The sequence below is a fragment of the Panthera tigris genome, chromosome B1 (assembly GCF_018350195.1).
Source record: "Panthera tigris isolate Pti1 chromosome B1, P.tigris_Pti1_mat1.1, whole genome shotgun sequence".
NCBI lineage: Eukaryota > Metazoa > Chordata > Mammalia > Carnivora > Felidae > Panthera > Panthera tigris.
This window is the reverse complement of record NC_056663.1, coordinates 186,212,956-186,232,042: the sequence shown is the minus strand read 5'-3', so window position 1 is coordinate 186,232,042 and position 19,087 is coordinate 186,212,956. Positions and strand designations below refer to the sequence as shown.

Genomic DNA, 19,087 nt, shown 5'->3' with positions numbered 1-19,087 from the left:
CTTTGTCCGCTGCGGCCGCGCTCGGCGTCCGGGGAACCGCGGGGTCACGGCCGCGCGGGTCCCAGCGCTGCTCTCTGGCCCGGCCGGAGCGCCGCCTCCTCCTCCTCCTCCTCCTCCCTCGCTGCCGCCGCCGCCTCCCCCGGCCACTGCCTGCGGCGGCTCCTCCCCGCCCGCGGCCGCCGCCACCGCCCCTTCCCCTCCTCCCGTCCTCCTCCCCCTCCTTCCCTCCTCCTCCTCCTCGCGCCTCCCGCCGCTTTCGGCTCGGGTTAGGAAGAGCGTGCTCCGGGATCTACGCTGCCCGCCCTGGTCCGGGACCCGACCCCCGACCCGGTGCACGCCCGGCCCCCGGCCTCGGCCTCCGGGCAGCAGTTGTGAACGCCCCGCGAGAGTCCGGTAACTCGTGGAGAGGGCGGAAGAAAGTTCTCGTCCAAACTCCAAGCACGGTAGCCACTCTCTCGCTGGATTCCCTCGGCCGCCCTGCAGACAAAGCCGCCCTGTGCGCCCCTGGAGGCCGCCCATTCCGCCCGAGGAGCCCCTGCCGGGAACGTGGAGCGAGGGAGACGAGCAGGGCTGTATTTCCTCCGAGAAAGAAAGGAAAGGGCAAGGGCCCCCAAACCGAGTATACGTTCCCACCTCATCCCCGCCCCCCCACCAAGGGATTTCATGCCTTCTCTTGGCACACGGTAGCCTCATTTGTCCCAAATGCCCCAGAGCAAGAAACAGGTTCCCCTCCTGGTCCGGGGACTCTCAGAAGCTGTTTCTGGCCTTCAGCAACTCCAGCTGTGAACCCTGGAAAGGATGCATCGGGGTCCCGCCTGACCAAAAGCCTTTTGAAAGAAATTTTCCACTGACAGCAACCAGTTAGATGTAACCAGTTAGACCAATAGTGACCAAACTAGTCAAGAAACCCCGGCTGAATCCATCACTCTACGATGTGGGGCTGCCAACCCCACCCTAATATTTGCAAGGGCTAACATACTCTATGTTTAAATACTCTATGTTTAAATATTTACAAGAAATATGTCAAGCTAACTAAATATAATCTATTCTCTTACCTTGAGAAACATACCTTAATAACAACCCACAAGGCCAGGTGTGTGTACAGAGATCTCAGAGGCCTTTAGTTCCACCCTGAAACATGGCTGGGAGGAAAGAGCCAGACCCCCAGCCCTTGGCCCACGCATTTCCACACCCTTTGCTTCCTGTGCCAGCTCCATTCATAAACAAGGGGGCTTTCTGCACGTGTATGGATACCAGAGCCCATTCAACCAAGCTCTGTCCACACCCTCAAACAGCCACCCCTTGGCGTAGCAGTGCGCACATCAGTTGTTTGGTCTTCCCTTGGGAGGACAATTCTGGAGAGAGGCCTGCTGAGCACCTGGAAGTAGCCTTGGGAATTTTTGATAAGTGAATTCAAGGATTCTGGGTACCTTGGACAAGGTCTACAATCAGGAAGGGGACACAGGCTCTTGGGGAACACATCCGTTGGTCTTGGGGAATTTTTCCCTTTGGGGAGGTGAGCTAAAATGGTGGCCTCTAAAATGCAGAACCCCGGGGCTTTTCTTGTCTGGGTCTGGGGCCCCTGCAGAGTTGATCCCAGGGACCAATTCCCAGAAATCTATGACTAGAACTTTGGCATTGGAAATAAATGATATAACGTACAGTCTTGCAGTCATGTTTGAATAGCACTTCATCTGACCAACATTTTTTGAGATTCAACCATATAAACCCAACAGTATCCATTGCTAATAGTACATTAGGTGATAGAAATATTCCAGGTCTGTGTTGTCCAATATGGCAGCTGCAAGTGGGTGTTTAACACGTGATATGGAGCCTGTGTGAGGTAAGATAATGTTTCATTTTGTTTAAGTTTAATTAATTTAAATTTGAGTTTAAATAGCCCAAGGTGCCTAATGGCTACTCCGTTGAACAATGCAGATCTCCACACTGATGGGTACAAAAAGTGGCAGGTGACATTGAACAATGCAGATCTCCACACTGATGGGTACAAAAAGTGGCAGCTCATCATCAGCATGAAGTAGCTTTCAATCTGTAAATCAGCTAGAAGGCAAAGAGAAAAAAAAAATGCCTCTGTGTTAAGTAGGCAAAATTGTTTACATTTCTTTTGAATTTATATAAAGAACTATTATCCACTAACAAAGATATTATCATCATCATCCCTTTTCTTTATAAAAGTAAAAACTTCTTAGGGCACCTGGGTGACTCAATCAGGTAAACATCTGAATCTCGATTTCGGCTCAGGTCATGATCTCAAGGTTTGTGGGGTCGACAGCAACAGCACACAGCCTGCTTGGGATTCTCTCTCTCTCTTTCTCTCTCTCAAAAATAAATAAATAAACATAAAAAAATTAAATACTTCTTACTGTGGCAAAATGGAAGTTTTTAATAGTCATGCTACTATTGTCATAGCTACAAATTGTCATTTGAACTTAGAATCTGTGCATATTTTCACATACTTTGTCAGTCTATAGTTGAAATAAATGTGCATGTCTATTTTGAAATTTGCCACAAGCACTAACATCAATTTGGTACATAGCCTCTGTTTACTTCACTGCAGTTGAAAAAGTTACATAAAGTATAGAATTTAAGAAAAAGAATCTCAAGTGGGGGGCACCTGGGTGTCTCAGTCAGTTAAGTATCTGACTCTAGATTTCGGCTCAGGTCATAATCTCACGGTTCATGAGCTCGAGCCCCGAGTTGGGCTCTGAGTTGGCAGTGTGGAGCCTGCTTGGGATTCTCTTTCTCCCTCTCTCTACCCCTTCCCAGCTCGCTCTCTCTCTCTCTCTCTCTCTCTCTCTCTCGGTAAATAAACAAACTTAAAAAAAAAAAAAAAAAAACAAAACTCAAGTAGTACCACTCATCCAAGGAGAAATACAGAGGAAATGAAATGTTTTACTACATGGACAATTTCAGCCATTCTTGTACAGGAATCACTCATACTATCTCTGAAAATTAAAAATCATTACAGATCACAAGTTAGTAGTGTATTAAGGCTGGCAAGAACTTTAGAAAAAATATCTCTCAACACTGTAGTCCTTTGAACCACAGGACCCCTTGTTATTATCATTTCTGTACCACTATGGGTTTGTAAGGAAATGGCAAGAAGTCCCTTCCACATGTACAAAAATAGAGGATGATACTGTCTGAAACTTACCATCACTTACCCTGCGTCAGATCAAAAACCGTGCTTTAATTATGCTACCCCAGGCCCGACAGCCTCTTGCCAGACAGGTCTATCTACTGCTGATCCCCCCTCAGGCATCATGAACATCATAGGATTTGAAGTTGTAGGACTTAAGAGATCCTTTCAAAGTTTTCACTGTGTTTGTGATTTCCCACTTTAGAACATCCTATAGAAACTGAGAAATTGCTCATTAACCATATTCATGTACCCACAGTCCAGTAGTAAAGCTATGTTGCACCAACTGTTGCTTTAAGGATGGTAGGTGGACCACATTCCAAAGCTTCTATGTTACCAATCTTGTCTTGCTATATTATGTAAGGCTTGTGGGAGACACCAGAGAAACACTCCAAAATACTTTGTTTCTCCTCCTAATAGGGACAGTGTATAACTATGTATGTGTGAATATGTAATAAATATGTGTGTATATACACAGATGCCACCCTGTTTATTGTTAACAATTTATTTTACATGATTTGTCTTCCTCCTCTACCAAACTATTAGCTCCTAGAGGCTTTTCCAACCGCCTTCTTAAATTACGCCCACCTCTAATCACTCCCTATTAAGTTACTCTGAAATCTGGACCAATCATCTAAACGGAGTCTAGATAACATGGCTTGTTCAAACCTGAAGATAGCTACCTTTTAAAATTTATTTGTTTACATTTTTCTGTCCTTAGTCTCCCACATGACACCAGCTCTATGACACTGTCTTATCTCCTTTTTATCACAGACACTTGCTTCTGCCAAGCATCCATTCCCAAATCTTTTCTCCCTTAGAGACTGAAAAAGCTAATCATTTTCCCCACCTCCCTTGCCCAAACTTTTGGTGACCTCATTCTAGCCAAAAAGAATCAGAAGTTATGCTGTCCAATATGGTAGACATTAGATACATGTGAGTATTTAAATTTAAATTAATTACAATTAAACTAAAAATTCAGTTCCTTCAACATGCTAGCCACAACCCAAGTGCCCACTACCTATATGTGGCTGGTGAATACCATTTTGGACAGCACAGACTATAGAATAGTTTCAACATCACAGAAAGTTCATCAACACCAATGTGAGGGGATGTCTGCAGAGAACCCTCAGGACAGGAATTGTCTGTGTGACAGACTTTTTCTTGCTTTCTTGCTTTCTTTCTTGCTTTGAGACAAAGAGGGTGCAAATGAGTAAGGGGCAGAGAGAGAGAGAAACCCATGAGGGTCAGAGAGGGAGGGAGAGAGAGGGAGAGAAAGAAGCAGGGCTCAAAGTGGGGCTTGTGTTCACCCCAAGCAGGGCTCAAGGTCACCCCATGCAGGGCCTCAACTCATGAATTGTGACATCATGACCTGAGCTGAGGTCCAATGCTTAACCCAGCGAGCCACCAAGGCAGGGGCCCTGTGTGATACTTATAAGAGAATATCTCTCCCACCACCCTCATTCTCCCTGCTTTAGAGATCATACTGTAGGGACAGGAGACCTGGAGCTGAAGCACGTATTTTGTGACCACTAGGCAAGAAGTCTGAAGGAAAATTCCAAAATAATAGGAGGAATCGGAAAGAGAAAACCACCATTTGGGTCATTGAGATCATACTTGGGCTGGCAATCAAGCCTTATTTTTATTGGTAATGAATATTCTCTGGCTTAATGCATGGTTACTGTGGTTTTCTAGTTCCTAGAACAGTGTCTGGCACATGGAAGGAAATCCAAAGTGTTTGTTGATTCAGTAGCTTAAATTTTGGTCATTTTCATGTTCCAAACATCCAATACGGTTCTTCATATGCATTAGCTGGTGAGTAAAAGCTTTTGTGAATTAAATATTTTTGATAACTGGGCAAGAATGTCCAGCTAAAATCAACTAACTTGAGGCTGACTAAAGTTCGGTCTTCTAGAATCAAAGGGCAATGTGTAATGTCATGATTAAGTTGACAGCATTTGGGAAAGAAGAGCAATTTTTGGGACTTGAAATGTCTCAGTGACACCTCTATAAACCCCGTTAATAAACAGACATTCTCTGTATATTTTTGCATTATTTAGTGTTAATCTATTGGAGCTCCTGGGAGGCTCAGTTGGTCAAGCGTCTGACTTTGGCTCAGGTCATGATCTCACGGTTCGTGGGTTCGAGCCCCAAGTCGGACTCTGTGCTGACAGCTCGGAGCCTGCAGCCTGCTTCGGATTCTGTGTTTCCCTCTCTCTCTGCCCCTCCCCCACTCACACTCTGTCTCTCTCTCTCTCTCAAAAATAAATAAACATTAAAAAAACACACATAATGTTAATCCATTAAACTCACAGCTGTAGTTTATATTTTTAGTCATTACATAACTTGTGCTGGAACGCATGCTCAGTCATTACCCAGGACCCAGATAGGAACAGCAGTAGTGTCTCAAATCACCCCCTAGCCTCTTTAGACAGCATTGGCTCCTGTTCTGGCTTACTAGTTACTAGAAATAGTGATCTTCGACAAGTCACTAAATCTCATCTTTTGAAATGAGTTTGAACTAGAACCAGCTTTTAAGCACTATGATTTTATCCTGCTGAACCATGAATTCTTTTCTTGTTTGTCTGCTGCAGCCAGACTATTATTGGAATGTATCGCTGTGACAGTTAAATGCTCTCTTTAGATGACCAAATATCTTTCTGAAATAGTATATTCTTTGCCCACTCCAGTGTAATTACCATCAGTTGTAAATACAAAGAAGAAATATGAGGCAAAAATTGGCCAGCCGTGCCATGTGAGGAATTACCTAGTAGCCTCCAAACACACGATGAGGTCGGTTACACAGAGTTTTGTGGAAGGCCCACCATTCAGCTAAAGACACTCAAATCACGCAGTTGATTACATTCATTTAATGCACTTGGTGAGAGGGGCACCTGAGTGGCTCAGTCGGTTGAGTGTCTGACTCTTGGTTTCCCAGGGTCGTGGGATCAAGCCCTGCGTTGAGCTCCCTGCTGAGTGTGGAGCCAGCTTGGGATTCTCTCTCCCTCTACCCTCTCCTCCTGTCTCTATCTCTCTCAAAAAAAAATTAAAAAGAAATATAATAAAGCACTTGGTGAGAAGCAGGGGAAAGAGGTGGGGTTGGTCAACCCACATAGAATAAAATGTGACAGATGGAACACCCCCTGGACCCTGGGCCACATGGTGTTCATTTGAACTGTTGGAGTCCGTCTATCCGTCTGTCTGTTTTCTAACTCAGACAAATCAATCTTCCCACTGCTGGTATAGTTACAAGGAGCAGAGCTGAAGTTTGAGCAAAGAGATCCAACAGACGGAACGTATCTGGGGCCAGCATCTCCCTTCTATTAGAGGGATGTGGGGACAATTGTGCCTGAGCACAGTTACGACTTGTCTGCTAAGCAGCTGTGGGTCTTATCTGTGCTGCTTGGACAGAGGACACGCAGGGTCAGATTGGGTATCGCCAGTGGGTAGCTGGTTCTCAACCCGATAAATATTGAGTGCCTTATATGCCACCCCTGTTTACTGAACCATAAATATCTGGTGCATCCTCAGTTCTTCAATCCTTTTCTGCCTAGAAGTCATTTTCTCATTTGTCCCATCATTTTTATCTGTTTTCTGCTCATGTTCTCTCCTTTCCTTTCCTGAATCTATCATGTCTCATAAGCGATTTGCTTCTCTACCTAGTGTCATCTACTCTCCTTTTTGTTCTGTTTTTATAGCAGAATTAAATGTTTTAAAATAACACAGAAAACACATTACATGACAGATGAAACAACAGACTTTGGGGAAATTTAGAAATATAGCTCACACCAGAGATGTGGCTAGCTTCTTCAAATAGCAGTATTGCCTGAGACCTACCTCCCAAAGACGATGTAAATAACCTGCCTTGTTATATCACCTATTTATGTTATTACAAGTTTTGGTCCTATGTGCCAACTATAATGGTCAAAACCTATCCACCGATTACTAACTATTAATCATAGACATAGTAGGAGATAGGTCAGTCATAAATTTCCATCTATATTTTTAAGAACCCAGTAGCTTCCTTCTTCCTTAGTGTTAGTTAACATGTCAAAATCCATTTGTTGAGCTATACAGAATGGGAAGATATATTTGAAGTTATACATTTCTCAACAAAATAATCATTACTTTGAATCAACCTCTGAATCAGTATATCGATAACACATTGAACATTGTGGTATTTGGATTTCTGTAACGTGCTTTTTTTTGTAACATATTTCTAAACACCCTCCTATGTCACCCAAAAGCCTCAAACATTGCTAAATCATAAAATTAGGTTATATAAACTCAGTCCAATTTTTAACTTTTAATTCAGATATATTAGTTATTGCTCTCCTTACGTTACCTGCATTTGGGGTAACAGGACTGTTTTAGTTTATATGTCAATGAGTCAAAATGCATGTATAGTTTGTATAACTCTATAGCATGCTAAAATACAGAAGAAGTGTGAAAATACGGAGGAAAAAGTGAAGTCAGGAAGTCTGGATTAATATACCGACTCTATCCTTAGCTGGGTTACCTTAGGCAACTTACCTAACATCTTGGTGCCTGAATTTCTTCATCTGTTGCAAGATTTAATATAAATTTAATTTAAAATTTAATTTAATTAAGTATGACAACACTGAAGGCACCTGGCACATGCGTTGCACGATCGGTGCCTATTGAACCTACTGAACCTGAATCTAGCCCATTGCCTCATATTCCAGATGGAGAAGCTGAAACCTACAGGCTGTACAGAGGTATCTCAGGTCATACCTTTGGTTCAAATAAAATCCAGAACAGAAGAACTGGAAAGACTGCAGGTATGGTTGGTTTCCCTTATAAGCCTATAATGAGACTTTCTTATAATCTGGTCACGAGTTATGATTTAAATAAGTCACTCACTTAATGTCTCAGTTTCTCTACCTGCAGAATCAAGGGACTAACAATTACCTCCTATATTCTAGGAATATTGGACAGGCAAAGAAGTAATGCCTGCAAGAAATCACTGGGAAAAACTTTCTATGTAACCATAACATATCATTATAAACATTAGAAGCTGCAAAAGCATCTCACTGTTAATAACCCCACATTACAATTACATATATACAGCTTCTTTCATCTCTGGATCTCTAGATTCCAGCAAAATTAGTGCAGTGGACATTTTTAGACAGTGATTCTACTAGGAAGGCAAAATGGAGAATTGAGGAAGGGAATCATACAGAAAATTCAGGAAAAAGCAAGCCTGTGTTCTCCACACGGACTGAGTTTTACAGTTCTATTTATCCAGGTAATTACCTCAATTGTCCTCATCTCTCTGCAAGTGAACACTCGTCATCATACAGATACACATATCTTCTCTCTCTCTCTCTCTCTCTCTCTCTCTCTGTTTTAGAGAGAGAAAGGAATGTGAGAGAGTGGGGGAGAGTGGCGATGGGGGGGGGGTGGAGAGAGAGAGAGAGAGAGAGAGAGAGGGGGAATCACAGGCAGGCTCCATGCTCAGCATGGAGTCCAACACAGTTCAGGATCATGACCCAAGCTGAAATACAGAGTCAGACACTCAACGAGCCACCCAGGTGCCCAGATGTATGTACATTCCAAGTTCAGTTCAATATAACTGAGATGCTTCTGGATGTCTGTTCCAAGAAAGAAATGCCTTTGTCTTCTGTATTACTGTAAGCCCAGCACCTGAACAATGCCTAGTATTCCATAGGCACTCCATAAATATTTGTTGAATGAATCGATGGATGAAAAAATAATCCAAAGAATGGGTAACATTTCTCCATTCATGAATTTGTCTTTCATGACGATCAAATAACTGCAACCGAGTTGCCGTATGGAAACTTAAGGAAAACTTTTATTTATGAACTCCGCTCTCAGCTCAGTTGACTGTGCATTGAAATTTCTCATACTTGCACTTACCTCTTAAAACTATATGAACATATCATGCTATCATTGCTAGATTATAAATGATAAAATTCCAATAGTATGACTCCTGTCTGTCCCTATCAGGAAAAGTTACTCATCTATTTGGAGCCTCTTTGGCTGTAAAACCTCTTTATATTAAATTCTAAATCCACTTAATTAGCTTCTCTAATCTTCATTATATAAAACTCAGTCCCATCTGATGGGGATATAAAATAAAAACAACCTGACAGCTCATATTGCAATATATAGAGTCTCAAGGGAAGAGAGAGATTCTGTCTAGGGCACTGTCCAGTCCCTGACTCACTTTTACCTGATCCCCTCAGGAATTATTCATTACCCAGTGAGCTAAAAATATTTTCTGATTTTATTCTTCTTTTCTTTGTGTATTCATATCCCTAACCTCCTCCCTCCAGAACTCTGAAAGGAGGAAGTCAGGAGTCAGGTGTTTGTAGGTCCCTGCCCATAGCACCATGAAATTCTATCGAAACTACCCCTATTTTAGTTACAATTATTTCAGGTGAAAGTGACAGAAACACAACTCCAACTAGGTGAAACCAAAAAGGAACATATTGGTTCACATAAATAGGAAGTTGTTTCAGGCATAGCTGGATCTAGGTTCTGAAGCAATGTTCCCAGGTCTCTCTCTCCATCTCTTTGCACTCTGTGGGCTTTGTTCTGTGGGCAGGAACTATTCACCCTGCAGTTGGAGAGCCACCAACAGCTCCACCTTCATATCAACCTCACATTACTGTAAAATCCCAGTAAAAAATAAAAATAGCAACAAAACAATCCCCTTTCCCAGCATTCCCAGGAGAGGGACTAACTAACCCAGTCTGGGTTGAAAATACACTTACCTCACCTAAAACTAACGTAATGTGTGTCAATTGTACTTTGATAAGGAAGGAAGGAAGGAAACCGAGTTTTAGAACAACTCATTAAAAGAAAAAAAGAGGGGTGCCCGGGTGACCCACTCGATTAAGCGACCAACTCTTGATAACAGTTCAGTTCACGATCTCACAGTCATGGGATCGAGCCCTGAGGGGGCTCCAAACTGAACATGGAGCCTGCTTCGGATTCTCTCTCTCCCTTTCTCTCTGCCCCTCCCCTGCGCACGCGCTCTCTCTCACACATACACAAAATAAACTTTAAAACAAATAAAAAATAAAATAAACTTTAAAAAAAGAAAAAGAAAACACACATACTGAACAAGTGTGGGATAAGGTGAGTTCCCCAAATACATACTTGATGGCAGAAAAAACAAAACTGTCTGCTATGCTATCTTTACCCCAATAGTATATGACATAGACAAAATGATACGAAGGACAATTCGCTGAATGTTAGTCACAGTTATTTCTGGATGGCTTGCAAGCAAATTTGAACATCTTCTTTATGTTTCTCTTTATACTGTTGTTATTTTCCATGTTTTATAATGTATATGAGTTACTAACATAATTTTAAAATTAAGTGCTATTTTAGGAATGTATTCATTTTATCAAATAAATGAATGAATATAATTCCTGAGACTGCTGCGTGTGAAGCACTTTTCTGAATGCTAAGGACAAATTAAATGAATAAAATAGGCTTGGCCACTACCACCAAGGAATTTGTTGTTACATAGAGAGGACAAACACATACTCACTTAATCACTGTTGTAAACTCCTTAAATTCCTTTGGTAAAAGGATAATTGCTATTTAAAACTTACCAGCTATCATTACTCACTGCTTATCACCAAATCCCTCTCTTTCATAAAAGAGACATCAAAGATTTAAATATAAAAATATAATCATGGGGCCCCTGGGTGGCTCAGTTGCTTAGGCGTCTGATTCTTGATTTCGGCTCCAGTCACGATCTCACGGTTTATGAGGTCCAGCCCCGCACGGGGCTCCAAGCTGACAGCACGGAGCTCCTTGGGATTCTCCCTCTACCCTCTCCCCCTCTCACGCTCACACTTCCTCTCTTTCAAATTAAAAGATAAACTTAAAATATATGCAATCATAAAACATTTAAAAATGACATTTATATGCAGGTATATATAATCACCTAGGTGTATGTGTGTGCATACATGTGTTAGAGGGATAATGAAATATAAAAAACTTACAAATTAGTGAGAAAACATTCAACTACTTAAGAAAAACAGGTGAAATATCTGAATAGCTACTTCACAAAAGGATAAATATATGGTATGATATGATATGAAAGTATGATATGAAAGAATACTCAGCCTCAGGTGCCTGGGTGGCTCAGTCGGTTAAGCATCCAACTTCCACTCAGGTTTGGGAATTTGAGTTTCTGCTGTCAACTCAAAAGCCTACTTTGGATCCTCTGTCCCCCTCTCTCCCTGCCCCTTCCCCACAAGCGCGTGCACACTGTCTCTCTCTCAAAAATAAACATTAAAACAAATGCTCAACCTCACTAATAATTTTTTTAATGTTTATCTTTAGAGAGAGAGAGAGAGAGACAGCCTGAGCAGGAGAGGGGCAGAGAGAGAGGGAGACACAGAAACTGAAGCAGACTCCAGGCTCTGAGCTGTCAGCACAGAACCCAAATCGGGACTCGAACTCATGCTCCATGAGGTCAGGATCTGAGCTGAAGTCCAATGCTGAGCCACCCTGGTGCCCCAGCCTCACTAATAATAAGAAATGCAATCAAAGCAACCTACAAAAAAAAAATATCAAGATACTAATTTTTACCCTTCGAACTGGAAAAAAATCAGAGAGTTAGATAATATCCGATGACTTTTGGAGAAGTCAACTGTTCTCCTAAGTGATTAGAGGCACTATCAATTGATAGAACAAAAAACCATTTTGCTTCCTGTCCCAGGTTTATTGAGATGTAATTGACGCATAACATTGTGTAAGTTTAAGGTGCCAGTATGATAATTTAACGCATTTAAAAATCGCAAAATGCTTATCACCATGGTATTAGCTACCATCTCCAACCTATCACCTAGAAGACACTTCCTTTCAAGTGAAGTCTTGAAGTAAGGAAATGAGAAAGCCTCTGTGTGCTAATCTCCTAGTTAGGTGAAAAGAGGGATATAGTGGACCCCCATTTCTATAAATAAATGTGTGTGTGTGTGTGTGTGTGTGTGTGTGTGTGTGTGTGTGTGTGTGTTTTATGCTGTGTATACATACAGTATTTCTGGAAGAATATAAAGAAACGGTAAGTAATGAAATCTTACCTCTGGGAGAAGGATCAGCAGTGAAGAAACTTACATTTCATCCTGTAAATTTGTTTATTATTTGATTTTTAAAAGTTTTATACATGCATTTACCTTTTATTAAAAAGGCAGACTAAAAAAAAAAAGACTGATTTTAGAAACAGACTGAGCAAAAACTGTAAATATGTTTTTCAATTTTCTGGCAGCAGTAGACAGCAAAGCATCACAGAATATGTCTTACTTGTTCCAGGAAGGTTGTCTTGAAGGAAGACTTCTAAAGGTGGATGTGTAAAAACTGTAACGGAAGAAGGTACCCATTGTCAGGGAAGCCCCACCTCCCCGCCCCGTTTTTTTTTTTTTAAATGGTTTGAACAAAACTGCTCTTTTTAATATCCCTTCAAATGTAGATCAGTTCTCTGAGGGCAAGATGGGTAAATTTGCATAGGATCAAAGGAGATTCCTGGGAGCTTAGGGGTGGAGACTGAGGACCTGAACCCTTCTGAGGCTCAATGGCTTTATATCTCTGATGGAGTTAGTGGTCTCCAGGCGGTTCTATCGTGAGTAACGTTATAGCTGAACTGAGAGCTGTCTGTGGAAGGCTCCTGCAGCCTGAAAGAAAATAGAACATTTGGGAAAATGAGAAAAGACCAATTTGGCAGGGACTGTAACGGAGGGAAGATTGCCATCCCAAGAGACATGTGAGGCGGGCGGAGGTCAGATCTTGCAGCGCTTGTGGCTTTGGTCATTAGGAATGTCGTTCACCTTAATAACAGTTGGAAGCCATCGAAGGATTTAAAGAAGAGTGAAGACACAATAAAAGTTGCAGTTTTATATGCTTCTTTTGGCTCCTGCACAGGGATTGGAGGGGAATGGAAACAGCATATGAAAAGATTGTGGTGTCTAAAGACAAAATTAGGTGTCTGTAGCCAGAGATGAGGGATTATTCTGGTAGCTTTAAACTAGGAGGATGGGAATGGAGGTAAATAGAGGTAGGTATCTATGACTGACACCATGTTTAAGAAACTACGAGCCTCATTTTTGCTTATTTGGACGGAGGGCATGCTTATTTGGACGGAGGGAGAGGGGGATGTCAAGGATGAGTCCCAGTTTTTTGGTTTGCCAAGCTGCATAGGGATGACATTTACCAAGACAGGAAGCCCTGGAGGAAGACCAATTTGCATGGGAGGATCAGGAGTGTTTGCTGGACATGTTGAGATTGAAGTCTCTTTTAGACATTCAGGTGGCAGTGTTGAGAAGGCACTGTTACAGTCTGGAGTTTTCAGCAAGGACTGGAGGTTAATTTTTTTTTTAAGTTAGAGCATAAACATTTTATTTGAAGCATAGGTGAAGATGAACTTTCCTAAGTAGAAAAATTAAAGTGAGAAAGGAAAAGGGATTGGTGAGCATCTATCCCAAAGAAGTCAACTTAAAAAAATTTTTTAATGTTATTTATTTTTGAGAGAGAGAGAGAGAGAGAGAGCGCGCGCAAGCTCACAAAATGGGGGAGGGGCAGAGAGAGGGGACAGAGGACCCAAAGCAGGCTCCCCACTGCCTATAGTGTCTCAAACTCATGAACGAAGAGAAAATGACCTAAGCTGAAGTTGGAGGCTTAACCCACTGAGCCACTCAGGCGCCCCAAGAAGTCAACTTTTAAATGTATGGGAGGAGAGAAGGCAGCAGAGAAAGAAAGACAAGTAGAATAAAGCCTTTCAAAAACGAATAATGTAATAATAGGGATTGCTGATTAGTCCCTATGATCATTTACTTTCTCCTTGTTTTACAAAGTTAATAAGATCACTTAGAGACAGGAAGATTCGTTATTTATCAAGAACAATATCTATTTTAAATTAACCCTTCTTAAATTGCCTTCTAGAACACCAAAGATGCCGAACACCAATTTAAACACCAAAGTTACTACAAGCAGTAACACTAAAAGCACAAAATCACCTGTCCTGCATACCACACCAGCCACATTCTAGCCTCCACCCCGCTGCCCTACTAGTGAGTTAACAGAACCCTTTTCTCCTTTATGGCACAGCTTTTTATGACATTGTCTCTGAGTTTTACTAGAAAGTATGGCAATTCCAGCTGACTTCTCTAGAGCGATTGCAGGAATCCAGGAAAATTAGTTTTTTTCTTTTGTGTCACTACTCAGCTTTTAGAAGACGGAGCTAAATATTCCATGCTAATGGCATCCGAGGAGGCACTTCTAAGGATGCTGTTGTTACCAAGTCATCATGGAAGAAGATCTTATCAACCAATCGTTGAATTGGGGCCTTTTGCCCATATATGTCTTTTAAAGATAAATACCTAGTCTAGTCCTTTATAGTCTCCAGCAAAATTTTGCCCGTTGGCAAAAATAGGTAAAAATATGGAACTGATTTCCAGAGGGAGTTTTTCTTTGTCTTCAGCATGCTAGAGCAGGGGCCAGCCAATTTTTTCTGTAAAGAATCAAGTGGTAAATATTTCAGCCTTTGCTAGCTAGAGTGTCTGTTACAACTACCATGGTGAAAGTAGCAATAGATAAAACATAAATTCATGAGTGCCACTGTGTTCCAAGTAAACTTGATTTATGGACACTAAAATTGGGATTTCATATAATCTTCATGTGTCATGAAATGCTATTCTTCTTTGGATTTTTTTCTATCCATTTAAAACTGCAAAAACCACCTTAGCTTGTGGACTTCGTAAAAATAGATGGTAGACTGACTTCTGCTCTAGGTGAGACCATCATAACATGTCTTGAATTATCACCACCTCCTTTCCTCCCCCAATAATTAATTCAGAAAATTCAATTCCAGTTGTTGAAAATGAAAATGTTAACCCTGGGGCCAAAACAAAATCTGGGGAACATTGGAGCCCAGTTCTTCCAACATTCTTATTTAAGGCAATCTTAGTAGACTGCACCATCCATCTGGGGATGGCCATTTGCTTCGAGTTGATAAGACATAATGGTGACAGCTCAGATAAGGTTCCCAACTACAAATTCTCACCACTCATGCTGAGGTTGAATCAGAACTATTGTCAGTAAGGATGGTGTCTGTCAATCCATGTGTTGCAAAAACTAGCACAGACCTGATTATTGCAGCAGATGTTTGAAATGTAATTATAAGCACTTAGAGCCATTTTGAGAGAGAGAGTCTAACCCAAGAAGTTCTTTTGGTATCAGACTGCAAAATCAATATGAATTCTTGAAATGCATTCTGAATGCTTCTGGAGCCCTTAGCCTGAAGTGACCTTGGGCCAATAACATCAAGTAGGCCAGAATGTGGTAGAACCCTTTTACAGTCTTTCATTGTTTGTATTTGTCCCATGCTACCTGACATAAGTTTAAGTAATAAGGTCATGAAAATTTCTTCTAAGTGTTTTACACCCAAGATGATCTGATGGCCCCCTTTCAGAAAGACAATATTACATTTCTACAAAATATATCCTTTATGTCAAACTAACTCATGCTGATGACTTGGGATCAAGCCTTTATTTCATATTCCCACTCTTTACCTAATTTGAGACATAAACCAAATGGGATCTCCTAGAAAGATCATTCTGTAACAGGATCAGCCAAAAGACATAAACATTTAGAGGCCCTCAGACATTGATGACAAGGACATGATAAAAATCTGTAATTCCCAGGAATTCCAAGAAAAATTCTTAAAATCAAACCTCAGACTAGTAGACAGACTCCTGAAAGTAAACTCCTTGGTTGACAAATACACTAACACAACTGCTTTCCAAGACCCCTCTTTCTCAACTACCCTCCCTGCCCCTCTTGTTCAATCTCCTTTAGACACAGAAACTCTTAAGGAATTTAAGGCATAGGAACTGGTAGCACCTGAAGTTGAAAAGGCTAATTATAAACAGGGGGGATTTCTATCTTTATTTATTTTTAGCTTTGGAGACACCTGCTTTGGTCTGTCCTCTTCTCTTGCCTGCAATTTAGTCCATAACCTCTGTGAGATTAGACACTATGGCAAAGGAAATAAAGTTCTCCTGCACAAATATTAGTGGGAGTGCACCTGCCTTCATATTGAGTAGGTAACCTCCACTGGCTCAATCTACCAGGAACAGAATCCTGGTAAAAATGTAAATGTGGGACAAGGATGAGAGCCAGCTCCTTCTGTCTCATTTCTCCACTGGTAAATGGATCTTATTCAATTCTTAATATTTCATGGATAGGAATATGTTCTAAACCATAGTCTGCATGTTTTCAGGATGGTTGGAAGCTTTTCCTTGAAAATAGGCACTGCCACCATTGTAGCTAAGAATAACCACTTGGGCAGTCCCTTGGTTCCCCTCTAGTAATAGAGGCACTCAACTCACTAATGTTCAACAGATACTTCTACTCTCACAAAACTGCATCCTTCTTACCATTCTCTGGAAAAAGGAATGGGCCAAAACAACCAAATTCCCCGAGGAACTCGCGTTTGCCTGGGTTCAAAGTCATGCCTTTATCTCTGATCATTATTTGCTCCTCCCACTTCAGCCCTTACGAAATAGTTAGTCAGGACAGGGAAGATCTACTATCCCTCTTGGACCTTAGGAGATCTAATATGATTCAATCCAATAACCTTAAATACTGCCCAGGTCTTATTAAATACACTCATACTTATGACTAGCAGGTCAATTCTGTTTTCGCCCAGAGTTCCCACCTCAGCCTTTACATGATTTTCAGGTGATACCTAGTTTTCTGGGAAACACAGGTCTGAAAAACTGATCCTGAATCCAAGTAGAAAGGACCTAACTCTGTCCTTCTAACCACCAGTATTGCTGCAAATCTACAAGGAATACAACCTTGAGCTCATGTTGCACAATTAAGGAAGACGGCAGCCTCACCTAAATAGAAATCTGATCCAACAGAAGACCTTAAACCAAGGCTCTTTCAAGAGCTCCTAGAAGCAGAGAATAGCATGAAGTACCCTGCTTTCCCAAGCCCCACCAAACAGGCACAGAGCATCAAAAGGTGGTCAGCTTCAACCCCAGATTCCAAAACAAGATCCTCCAGGGGTTCCCTGCTTAATCCCTGCCTTCTTTGTCTACTCTTCGTCAAACTGTTTCTTCTATTTCCATCAATCTTGGAACCAATGCTCCCCTTATTACACAATACCTTGCAATGATTTTGCCCCTCTTTGTTCTGTCCTGTCCTGTCTCACCATATAAACAAAAAGAGAACAAATCTCCCTCATTCAATTTGTTCTGTTTTTTTTTTTTTTTCAACTGTCCCTACACTCTCAACCCATCCCTCACCTGACCACTGGGGTGGACACTCCATTGCCTTCAACACATCCCAGGGAGACTTTCTCCTTAATGGTCTATATGGGTAATTCAACCACTTCCACTTCATCAACCCCAACTTCTCAGCAATTCCCAACATAATCAAGACATCTCTTAAAATCTCCAAAACTCTAGGCACCTAGGTGGCTCCGTCGGTTAAGCATCTGACTATAGCTGAGGTCATGATCTCGCAGTCCATGAGTTCAAGCCCCATGTTGTGCTCTGTGATGACAGTTGAGGGCCTGGAGCCTGCTTTGGATTCTGTGTCTCCCTCTCTCTCTGACCCTCCCTCACTCATACTCTGTGTCTCAAAAATGAATAAATGTTAACAAAAATTTTTTAAAAATCTCCAAAACTCATGACTCTACTTTGCCCATAACAGGTATAAGAAAAAAAACACATCAGCACTTTCATTTCTGATAACCATCTTCTCCTTCACTACTTTTCAACTAACCTTGCAAACTTTGTTGAATTCTAAGTAATGACTATGGCCTCCTGCCAGATCTACCCAATGGTGAACTACAACTATTATTATTAATTACTACACCCCCCAAAGTGCCTGTGTCCCCCTGCCAAGTATATTACATTTTATGTGGTAGCAAGCCTACACCTGCCTTCCCCACATCATTTTTTCCCTTACATCTTCAGAAACCTTATCTGGGACTTCCAGTTATTTAAAATCACTAGTACACCTGTTGGCCATGTGTCCATCTGGAGATTTAAATGGTCACTTCAAAATGAGGCAAATATAAGTTATTCAGGAGAGTTCATAGAGAGGTCATTAATTCTCCCTTTATGTGTGCTGTGGAGGCTATTATATCCACTATGGAAATTATAAATTGGAAAAAATAGAAAGGTCTCCAAACCCATACGGAAGTAATAAATGATACCATTTCTGCCATAGAAACACAACAAATAAGCTTAAACTCACTGGCTCCTGTTGTTATAGACAATCATATAGCTCTCAACCTCTTCCCAGATGGTCAGGGAGGCGTCTGCTCCATAGCCAAAACATCTTGTTGCACTTGGATTAACATCACACACCAAGTAGAATAGTCAACCACTAAACTCAAGGAAAAGGCTATTTGGCTCTCTAAAAGTTGATCCAAATGGCCTATCAGACATGTTGTTCTGGATGGGAAATGGAAATCTAGGATCCTGGATTTGGGATATATTGCAAGAATTACTCACCCTTCTTGTAATCTTATGCCTTACAGTTAAATGATGCATCCTGTCCACAGTCTTAAATGCTACTATGTAGTTATTGTCTCAAAATATGATTCAAAAATGTGTATGATCCATCAGGCTCCAAAACAACTCCACTTCCAACTAACTTCTCACTCAGAGGCTGAATTTGAGCTTTAAGTACCAAGATCAAATCTGGAATGACAAAGGCGTAGATCTGTACATTCCCCATCGCTTTGTTTCCCTTGCAGTTATTTAAGGACAACTTTATGGTTGTCTTCAATAAGAGGAAAGGTGATGTGGCAAGGTCAAACACATCGCTTTTCTCTATTGCCTGAACCTACTAACAAGGCCAGACAGAGACCTTTCCCCTTTTGCCCCTAGTCAATTTCTAATTCTTCGT

At 41.4% G+C, this 19,087-nt stretch overlaps 2 long non-coding RNA genes across 5 annotated transcripts in view; one reads left to right on the top strand and one right to left on the bottom strand.

Annotated features, from left to right (window-relative positions):
- Positions 1–1,690: 1,690 nt before the first annotated feature.
- LOC122237768 lies at positions 1,691–4,347 on the bottom strand. The gene is made up of 3 exons (XR_006216403.1): positions 4,182–4,347; positions 3,176–3,380; positions 1,691–2,061 (listed from the first exon to the last, which is right to left on the bottom strand). It is a non-coding gene; the product is annotated as an uncharacterized LOC122237768 (long non-coding RNA).
- A 159-nt stretch (positions 4,348–4,506) lies between these two features.
- The window catches only part of LOC102948669, a 40,057-nt gene continuing 25,476 nt past the window's right edge, over positions 4,507–19,087 (top strand). For all 4 annotated transcript variants that reach the window (XR_006216399.1, XR_006216400.1, XR_006216402.1 and 1 more), the window contains exons 1-2: positions 4,507–4,975; positions 7,867–7,962. This is a non-coding gene — a long non-coding RNA (uncharacterized LOC102948669). The remainder of the gene's footprint in view (positions 4,976–7,866; positions 7,963–19,087) is intronic.